The 10780-nt window shown below is 39.7% G+C and overlaps 1 long non-coding RNA gene across 3 annotated transcripts in view; it reads right to left on the reverse strand.

The window, feature by feature from the left end:
- LOC105706441 (uncharacterized) overlaps positions 1-10780 on the reverse strand; it is a 120532-nt gene that overhangs the window by 70014 nt on the left and 39738 nt on the right. Inside the window, exon 3 of one of the 3 annotated variants that reach the window (XR_001104825.3) lies at positions 8867-9002. The exons of the other annotated variants lie outside the window; for them this stretch is intronic. This is a non-coding gene — a long non-coding RNA (uncharacterized LOC105706441). The remainder of the gene's footprint in view (positions 1-8866; positions 9003-10780) is intronic. 3 annotated transcript variants of the gene reach the window in all.

Raw genomic sequence — 10780 nt, forward strand, 5'->3', positions numbered from 1 at the left:
TTCACATAGCACAGGAAGAGGTTACACTTTCTGTCTGGTGACCGTCAATATCCCTGTATAGTGGGAATGACCCCTTTTCTACCCACACTTCTGGAAAATTCTGTACGGTGTGCATGGGCCACAGCACCTCCCTACCACCTTCCTGCTCAGTGAGGTTCAAGCTGCTGCAGTTCAGGCTTCTGTCACAAGGGGGCATCACTGTACCACCATTATCACACTTCTCTACAAAGTATAAGCAAGGAGCAGAAAAATACGCTATCCTCCCCTAAAACCCAGTTTATGAAACGAACTGCAGAATGATTCTAATTCTGTCTGGATAAAAAACAACCCTGACAAGTGTAAAACAAGAGTGTACAAATATACTGTGGGGCATCCATAGGATAAAACACCAGGTAGATCTAACGTGCCTTGGCTGTTGCTGGGAGGCAGGATTAGGGGAGCACAGGACAGTAGGAAGTGACTGAGAGGATGGGGCACTGGAGTGGGGTCTGGGCAGCTGTGTCCCTAATGTCCTGGAGACGGGGATCAGTAGGAGGGAGTGGGAGAAGGTCTGAGAAGCCTGTACAGGGTTAGAGAGATGGGTGATGAACACCCTGCTCTCCAGGAGGGACCCCCCACCCCCGCCCGGTGCAGACACCTCAACTAACACTAATGAAGGAAAAGATAAATCACTGAATGTGCTGAAGATTTAGAATCAACAGCAAATTGGCCTGCTTTAATATACAAATGGGTATTCCAAACAACTGATATCACAGTAAAGAGAAGGTTCATAACATTACTTACTCTGTAAAATTTACCCCTTTTCATTTAAAAAGAGTGAGGAACGTGGAGATAGCTGTAATGGCTCTTGGTGGCCAGAGTCAGGATTGCAACTCTGAGTGTAGACCAGGGGACTCAGCAGAAAGGAGGGAGGGATGAAAGTTGGAAGCTTGATTAATGGGATCAGACATGGTTTTCTGGAACTTTTCACTTACCTCCAGCTATCCCTCTGTATTCATCATTTTTTTCTGGAATATTAACAGAAGCACTTTTTGTGGGATATCTAAATCTGAGATCAGAAGCCAGTCATGGTCTGAACTGAAAATACTGCAACTGTGAGCTGTATTTGAGGTAGTAAAGCTAGACTATTTAGAAACATATACAGACACACACACAGTCTATTCATTTTTTTTTTTTTTTTTTGGGATGGAGTCTCACTCTGTCTCCCAGACAGGAGTGCGGTGGTGTGATCTCGGCTCACTGTAACCTCTGTCTCCCAGGTTCAAGTGATTCTCCTGCCTCAGCCTCCCAAGTAGCTGGGACCACAGGCGCATACCACCATGCCTGGCCAATCCTTCTGTATTATTATTATTATTATTTTAGTAAAGACAGGGTTTCACCATGTTGGCCAGACTGGTCTCAAACTGCCGACCTCGTGATCTGCCCACCTTGGCCTTCCAAAGCGCTGGGATTACAGGCATAAGCCATTGCGTCCAGCTAGTCTATTCATTTTTAAAATCTGCTTTGTTTCCCCATAAAATTGACTACAATTGATGATTTTCCAAAGTAAAAAAAAAAATATGGAATATATGTGCAGATTACTTTTGTCAACAGGTACTCTCTGTTTTCAATTTTTATTAAAATACTTTTTCCTCCTGAATACAAAATTTCAAACACTATACAAAAGCACTTCAATACATTTAAATTATCCTGCATCTCTCTGACCCTCCTCCTATCCCCTGACCCCAAGGGGTCTGTTGTCCCTTAGGATAATGCATACTCTTCAGATGCATTCCTGTCGGTGAGGTGCACACGAACATGTTCACCCCCCAACACACATCATAGTCTTCTCCAAAAGTGCAATCACAGTTCTCACCTTCTTTGGCAACCTATCTTTTCCACTTAATATATCCCTACCTCCCCTCCTCCCCCTTCCCCTCTTCCTCCCCTCCGCTCCTTCCCCTCTCCTCCTCCTTCTTCTCTCTCTCTCCACTTTCCTTTTCAAAGTTAAAGCTCTAAAAATAGTTTTCTGCATTCCTTGTTAACATTCTTTACTCCCCAGTAACCCCCCATCCCACTGCACTATGACTTCTGTTGCCAGGATTGTAATGAATGTGATCTTACCAAGGTCACAATTCACCTTTTCATTACTAGGGCCAGTTTTTGTATACATCTATTAACATACTAAGTATTACTTTAAATGCATTCCTAAAACACACATGCTTGTGCAGACTGTTTCTTTCACCTAACCACAAATCTGTGAATTTCCAGGCTCTGAAGCATGACGTCCCAGACACAAATCCAAGCTGTCCCACTCCCTAACTGTGTAGTCTTAGGCAACGTCCTTATTCTCTATGCCACTCAGTTTCTCATCTATAAAATGGGAATTAGCAAGCGTATCTCTTTCTCTAAACATTACTATTACCTTTATTTATTTTTTTAATTGATACATAATAGAGGTTCATATTTTGGGGGGTACATGTGAAAATTTAACACATTCATATATTTGTAAAGATCATATCAGTGATCAGGCATGGTGGCTCATGCAGCATGCCTGTAATCCCAGCACTTTGGGAGGCAGAGGTGGGCGGATCATGAGGTCAGGAGTTTAAGACCAGTCTGGCCAACATGTAATTCCAGCTTCTCAAGAGGCTGAGGCAGGAGAGTTGTGTGAACCTGGGAGGTCGAGGTTGCAGTAAGCCGATATCGCACCATTGCACTCCAGCCTGGACAACAGTGCGAGACTCCATCTCAAAAAAAAAAAAAACATATCAGTATAACTGAGATATCCATCACCTTAACTATTTGTGTTTTCTTTATGCTAGAAACAGATAAATTATTATTTTTTTTTAATTTTACTTTAGGTTCTGGGGTACATGTGCAGGTCATGCAGGGTTGTTGCATAGGTGCATATATAACCAGGTGGTTTGCTGCCTCTCTTGCCCCTTTGACTATATCTGGCATTTCTCCCCATTTTATCCCTCCCCACCCTCCCCACCCCCTGCTGACCCTCCTCTACCCCCCACCAACTGCCCCCAGTGTGTGATGCTCCTCTCCCTGAGTCCATGTGTTCTCGTTGTTCAACATCCACCTATGAGTGAGAACATGCAGTGTTTGGTTTTCTGTTCTTGTGTCAGTTTGCTGAGAATGATGGTTTCCAGGTTCATCCATGTCCCTACAAAGGACACAAACTCATCGTTTTTATGGCTGCGTAGTATTCCATGGTGTATATGTGCCACATTTTCTTTGTCCAGTCTATCATTGATGGGCGTTTGGGTTGGTTCCAGGTCTTTGCTATTGTACACAGGGCTGCAATGAACATACGTGTGCATGTGTATTTATAGTAGAACAATTTATAGTTCTTTGGGTATACACTCAGTAATGGGATTTCTGGGTCAAATGGAATTTCTATTTCTAGATCCTTGAGGAAGCACCACACCGTCTTTCACAATGGTTGAACTGATTTACACTCCTACCAACTGTGTAAGAGTGTTCCTATTTCTCCACATCCTCTCCAGCATCTGTTGTCTCCAGATTTTTTAATGATTGCCATTCTAACTGGTGTGAGATCGTATCTCAATGTGGTTTAGATTTGCATTTCTCTAATGACCAGTGATGATGAGCATGTTTTCATATGTTTGTTGGCCTCATATATGTCTTCTTTTGAAAAGTGTCTGTTCATATCCTTCACCCACTTTTGGATGGGGTTGTTTTTTTCTTGTAAATCTGTTTTAGTTATTTGTAGATTCTGGATATTAGCCCTTTGTCAGATGGGTAGACTGCAAAATTTTTTTCCCATTTTGTTGGTTGCTGATTTGCTCTAATGATGGTTTATTTTGCTATACAGAAGCTCTAAATTTTAATTAGATCCCATTTGTCTATCTTGGCTTTTGTTGCCAATGCTTTTGGTGTTTTAGTCATGAAGTCCTTGCCTATGTCTATGTCCTGGATGGTTTTGCCTACATTTTCTTCTAGGGTTTTTATGGTGTTAGGTTTTATGTGTAAATATTTAATCCACCTGGAGTTAATTTTAGTGTAACATGACAGGAAGGGGTCCAGTTTCTGCTTTCTGCACATTGCTAACCAGTTTTCCCAACACCATTTATTAAATATTGAGTCCTTTCCCTATTGCTTCTTTTTGTCAGGTTTGTCAAAGATCAGATGGTTGTAAATGTGTGGCATTGCTTCTGAGGCCTCTGTTCTGTTCCATTGGTCTCTGTCTCTGTTTTGGTACCAGTACCATGCTGTTTTGATTACTGTAGCCTTGTAGTATAGTTTGAAGTCTGGCAGTGTGATGCCTCCAGCTTTGTTCTTTTTGCTTAGGATTGTCTTGTCTATGCGGGCTTTCTTGTGATTCCATATGAAGTTTAAAGTGTTTTTTTCCAGTTCTGTGAAGAAGGTCATTGGTAGCTTGATGGGGATAGTATTGAATCTGTAAATTACTTTGGGCAGTATGGCCATTTTCATGATATTGATTCTTCCTAACCATGAGCATGGAATGTTTTTCCAGCTGTTTGTGTCCTCCCTTATTTAGTTGAGCAGTGGTTTGTAGTTCTCCTTGAAGAGGTCTTTACATCCTTTGTTAGTTGTATTCCTAGGTATTTTATTCTCTTTGTATTGATTTCGAATGGGAGTTCACTCTTGATTTGGCTGTTTGCCTATTATTGATGTATAGGAATGCTTGTGATTTCTGCACATGGATTTTGTATCCTGAGACTTTGCTGAAGTTGCTCATCAGTTTCAGGAGATTTTGGCCTGAGATGATGGGGTCTTCTAAATATACAATCATGTCGTCTGCAAATATAGAGAGTTTGACTTTCTTCTTTCCTAATTAAATACCCTTTATTTCTTTTTCTTGCCTGATTGGTCTGCCTAGAACTTCCAATATTATATTTAATAGGCGTGGTAAGAGAGGGCATCCTTGTCTAGTGCCTGATTTCAAAGGGAATTCTTCCAGCTTTTGCCCATTCAGTATCATATTGGCTGTAGGTTTGTCATAAATAGCTTTTATTATTTTATGATACGTTCCGTTGATACCTAGTTTATTGAGAATTTTTAGCACGAAGGGCTGTTGAATTTTGTCGAAGGCCTTCTCTGCATCTACTGAGATAATCATGAGGTTTTTGCCTTTGGTTCTGTTTATGTGATGGATTACGTTTATGGACTTGCGTATGTCGAACCAGCCTTGCATCCCCGGGATTAAGCCTACTTGATCGTGATGGATAAGCTTTTTGATGTGCTGTTACAATCAGTTTGCCAGTATTTTATTGAAGATTTTTGCGTCGATGTTATCACGGATATTGGCCTGAAGTTTTCTTTTTTAGTTGAGTCTCTGCCTTGTTTTGGTATCAGGATGATGTTGGTCTCATAAAATGAGTTAGGGAGGATTCCCTCCTTTTGTATTGTTTGATATAGTTTCAGAAGAAATGGAACCGGCTCCTCTTTGTACGTCTGGTAGAATTCTGCTGTGAACCCGTTCGGACCTACACTTGTTTTGGTTGGTAGGCTATTGATTGCTGCCTCAAGCCCTTGTTATTGGTCTATTCAGGTTTTCAACTTCTTCCTGGTTTAGTCTTGATAGAGTACAAGTGTCCAGGAATTTATCCATTTCTTACTGGTTTACTGGTTTATGTGCATAGAGCTGTTTGTAGTAATCTCTGATGGTAGTTTTTATTTCTGTGGGATTAGTGGTGATATCTCCTTTATCTTTTTTATTGCATCTATTTGATTCTTCTCTCTTTTCTTTCTTCTTAGTCTGGCTAGTGTTCTATTTTCTTGATCTATTCAAAAAACCAGCTCCTGGATTTATTGATTTTTTGAAGGGTTTTTTGTATCTCTATCTCCTTCAGTTCAGCTCTGATCTTAGTTATTTCTTGTCTTCTGCTAGCTTTTGAGTTTTTTTGATCTTCCTCCTCTAGCTCTTTCAATTTTAATGATAGGGTTTGAATTTTAGATCTTTCTTTGTTTCTCATGTGGACACTTATTGCTATAAATTTCCCTCTCGACACTGCTTTAAAGGTGTCCCAGATATTCTGGTAAGTTGTGTCTTCATTCTAATTGGTTTTGAAGAACATCTTTATTTCTGCTTTCATTTCATTGTTTATCTAGTCGACACTCAGAAGCAAGTTGTTCAATTTTCAAGTGGTTGTGTAGACTTTAGTGTGTTTCTTAATCCTGAGTTCTAATCTGATTGTGCTGTGGTCTGATCGACTGTTATGATTTACATTCTTTTGCATTTGCTGAGGAGTAATTTGCTTCCAATTATGTGGTCAATTTTAGAGTAAATGTGATATGGTGCTGAGAAAAATGTATATTCTGTGGATTTGGGGTGGAGAGTTCTGTATATGTCTATTAGGTCCACTTGGTCCAGCTCTGCATTCAAGTCCTGGATGTCCTTGTTAATTTTCTGTCTCGTTGATCTGTCTAATTTTGACAGTGGAGTGTTGAAGTCTCCCACTATTATCTTGTGGGAGTCTAAATCTTGTTTTAGGTTATTAAGAACTTGCTTTATGTATCTGGGTGCTCCTGTGCTGGGTGTGCATATACTTAGGATAGTTAGCTCTTCTTGTTGGATTAATCCTTTTACCATTATGGAATGCCCTTCTTTGTCTCTTTTGATCTTTGTTGGTTTGAAGTCCATTTTATCAGAGACTAGGATTGCAACCCCTGCTTTTTTTTGTTCTCCATTTGCCTGGTAAATCTTCTTCCATTCCTTTATTTTGAGTCTATGTGTGTCTTTGTATGTGAGATAGGTTTCCTGAATACAGCACACTGATGGGTTCTGACTTTTTATCCAGTTTGCCAGTCTGTGTCTTTTGATTGGGGCATTCAGGCCATTTACATTCAATGTTAATATTGTTATGTGTGAATTTGATCCGGCCATTTTGTTACTGGCTGGTTTTCTTGCCCATTAGTTGACTCGTTTTCTTCATTGCATTTTTGGTCTTTGCCATTTGGTGTGCTTTTGCAGTGGCTGGTACTTGTTCCTTTCCCTGCTTAGTGTTTCTTTCAGGAGCTCTTATATGGCAGGTCTGGTGGTGACGAAATCTCTCAGTAATTGCTTGTCCATAAAGGATTTTATTTCCCCTTCACTTATGAAGCTTAGTTTGGCTGGATATGAGATTCTGGATTGAAAGTTCTTTACTTTAAGGATGTTGAATATTGGCCCTCAGTCTCTTCTGGCTTGTAGGGTTTCTGCCGAGAGATCTGCTGTGAGTCTGATTGGCTTCCCTCTGTGGGTGACCTGACCTTTCTCTCTGTCTGCCCTTAGCATTTTTTCCTTCATTTCGACCCTGGTGAATCTGATCACTATGTGCCTTGGGGTTGCTCTTCTTGAGGAATATCTTTGTGGAGTTATCTGTATTTCTTGGATTTGAATGTTGGACTGCCTTGCTAGGCTTGGCAAGTTCTTATACAACCTGCATTTTAAAAAATCTCTAATTTTCACTACAACCAACCTTGTTTTAATTAAGTTAAGAATGTCTCAAAAGCACGTGGACTGATCTCACAAAATAGCACTATAATTTTTCCATGTGGCTGTACAAAAAGCAGAAGGGTCATACTTTATTCTGCCATATCTGCACATACTTCACACACACAGATACTGCAGGTCTTACCTTCCCTACCTCAAAACACATCCTGTCAAGGTCCATTTCTCTCTCTGCACATGGCTGAAGCACTGATACCATCAGCTTGCTCCTCCCTAGACTTCTGCAATATTTTCTAAAGGTTATTGCCACACACTATCTTCTCCCTCTCCAGTCCATTCTTTGCACAGTGACAGAATCACTTTCTGAAAATATGAGTCAGATGATATTGTTCTCATTCTCTAACCCCACACACTCACAATACAATCCAAACGCCTTACAATGGATTAAACAATATGGCTCCTATCTGCCCTTTCAACCTCATCTAACCAGTCTGTGCATTGTCTGCCAGGCTCTAGGCACTTGAGCTTTTCTCTGCTCTTGGAACACATGGTGCCCATCCACATTGTAGACACACTGGCAGAAAGTCAGTCTGTACCTAGCTTCTTTCTGTCATCCAGGACTCAGCTCAAATGTCACTTCCTGAAAAGGAGCTTCACTTACAACCTCATCTATAATTATTTTTATCTTGGTCATTTTCTACTCTACATGTGTTTAAAACACAAACCCCCAAATGACATTACCCTGCTCATTGATTTGTTTACCTGCTTATTACCAGTATTCTCAAACTAGAATGATATGTCCGGGGACCATGTTTGTCTTGTTCTCTGTGCCGTTTCCCCAGTGCTTAGATTAATGCTTCACACATAAATCACTGAATGAAAATTACTGAATTGAAGGAATTGTTAACGATTTCACACAACAGAAATGACACAGATATAAAAGCCGAGTAGAAGGAGCAACCAATGATGAAATTAGACATGAAAGAAATCAAACTTTTCATGGACCTTGTTGCAAATCCACAGCAGTGCTTTTCAAACATGGATGAATACCACAACCAATTGGAACCATTTTTCAAAATATAGATACCTCCTAAGATACCTCCCTGTTTTTCATTCAGCTAATTTTTGGTAGGCCCAAATATCTACTATTTTAACAGGGAATCTGTGATGATTTTGATGAAGTAGTCCATGGACCACACTTGGTAAAATTCTGATGAAAACAGCTCACATTACTGTGCCATTAATTTAATGCCCACCATGGAAAACTCTGGGACATCTGGATTGTCTCTGTTAAGGTAATTACTCAAAAGTGACCGGTCCTTCCTTCCCACCTAAGATCACAGATTGCTTTCCCATATGAGATCACAGTTAATCTCCAGAGTATTCTTGCGTGGTCAGGAAGATTGGGAATTATTATCCTGATGTATAGATGAGGCTGATGGAAGGGAAATTACTTACTTAATATGTCCCAATGATGAGACCTTCATCACTTCACCCTTACTACAGTAGCCTGTCTAGCAGAGTCCACATCACATTTTTTCTCTGTTAGCTCCAGGTTCTAGGGTACAGAGTCTACCCTTTCTCTGATGTTACACTAGAAGGAAAATAAGAAAGCACATGAAATAGGAAAGAGAGGATGGCTGAGGAGGTTCTACATGTGATGATGTTTTGCCTATCCCCCATTCAGTTAACTGGAAGCTGTGCAATGAAGTTTTTCCTCTTCCCCAGCTTCATCTCACTGTCCCCACCCTGACACAGCAGTGATACTCAAGATTGCACATAATAGAAATGTGGAATTATCCCTGCTTTCTGTCACATTTCCAAGTATTCTCTTTGGTATTCATGATGTTAATTTTAATGTCAGAGACATCACACTGACAGAATGAAGGAGGCTAAGTTGGAGTGGGGAACTTACATTTGTTGAAGGCCTACTAGATTCAATACAATGTGGGTTGTAATCTTCAGAATTTTTATCTTCAAATGCTCAAAGCTATGCTCTGAGGTGGGCATCATTACTTCCTTTCTACAGATGAGGATATATAGAGAGCAAAGTACACACTCAAGGAATTTTAGGGAGGTGTCAATTGGACACTGAAGCCAACTTTAAGGTCTTTCCACTGGCCAATTCTGGGACAATTTGAGCCTCAAAATATATAATAATAATAGCACAGGGTAATCCTTTGGGAAAAATGAGAATCTCTGAGTCACACTGATACATACCTACATACACAGATAAATAAATAAATAAGAAGAGAAAACTCTGCCCTGTTCTAAATGCCAACTCATAATTTTGAAAGGAATATCAGAAATGTAAAAATAACACTTCACAACTATCATAGAAATAAGTGACGCAGGCAAAAATTGTAAATGGATGCTCTATACTAAATCCCCATGAGTCACTGAGTCACCATGGTAACCAGGCTAGCCGAGGAACACTGGGAAAAAACAAACAACCCCCTATATCTTGTTACTAACATGTGCTAGGAAATGAATATGGCTGACATAATACATGATAATTAGTCTCAACACCTCATAATACACATTTCTGGCAGCTTCAGCAACACACAAATTGATACATTCACAAACACTCATATACGTGCATGCCCTCTCCCCAACGCTCTGTCACCATCCAAGATCCCAGGAATTTTTTAAGGTGGGTTTACTGGGGACAAAAAAGTACAACCTCACGTTGTAACATATTCAAATATAGCATAAACATAAAGTTGAACGCTACTAACGCATATTATTTTAGTAATTGACTTTTCTGGAGATTACCTGTAGAACTGTCAGTGGTACATTTTTATCCCTAGTTTCAGTGTATTGCCAATGATTTCTAAAAGCTGATATAGAAATACATGTACATGGACATTAAGCATCAAATACCTTTTCCATCCTAAAGTAGCCTGTGCTTCTTGCCAAGATTCTTCAATAGCTATTATTAAAAATCTGGTTGCTGATGGTTCAGTGAAAATATAATAATTAAGAATTCTATTTAAGGAATAATGCCATTGACAGCAGCATCAATAAGTATGAAATATTTATGAATTACCTGTTCATAGATGTGGAACATTTGTAAATTGAATACTACAAAACATTGCTGAGAGAATTAAGGAAGACCCAAAGAAGTAGGGGGCATACTGTGTTCATGAGTCAGAAGACTCAGTATTGTTAAGATGTTTATTCCCCACAAACTAATATACAGATTCAGTGCAATCCCAATAAATAATCTACACATTTTTCAAAGAAACTGGCAAGTGGGTATTAAAATCATATACAAATACAAAGCACCTAAACTGTGAAAAACAACTGTAAAAAGGAGCAAAAGTATAGGACAAACACTACCTAATTTCAAAACTTGTTATAAACCTACAG

Source organism: Aotus nancymaae, unplaced genomic scaffold (assembly GCF_030222135.1).
Source record: "Aotus nancymaae isolate 86718 unplaced genomic scaffold, 86718_ANA_hifiasm-v0.15.2.pri h1tg000004l, whole genome shotgun sequence".
NCBI lineage: Eukaryota > Metazoa > Chordata > Mammalia > Primates > Aotidae > Aotus > Aotus nancymaae.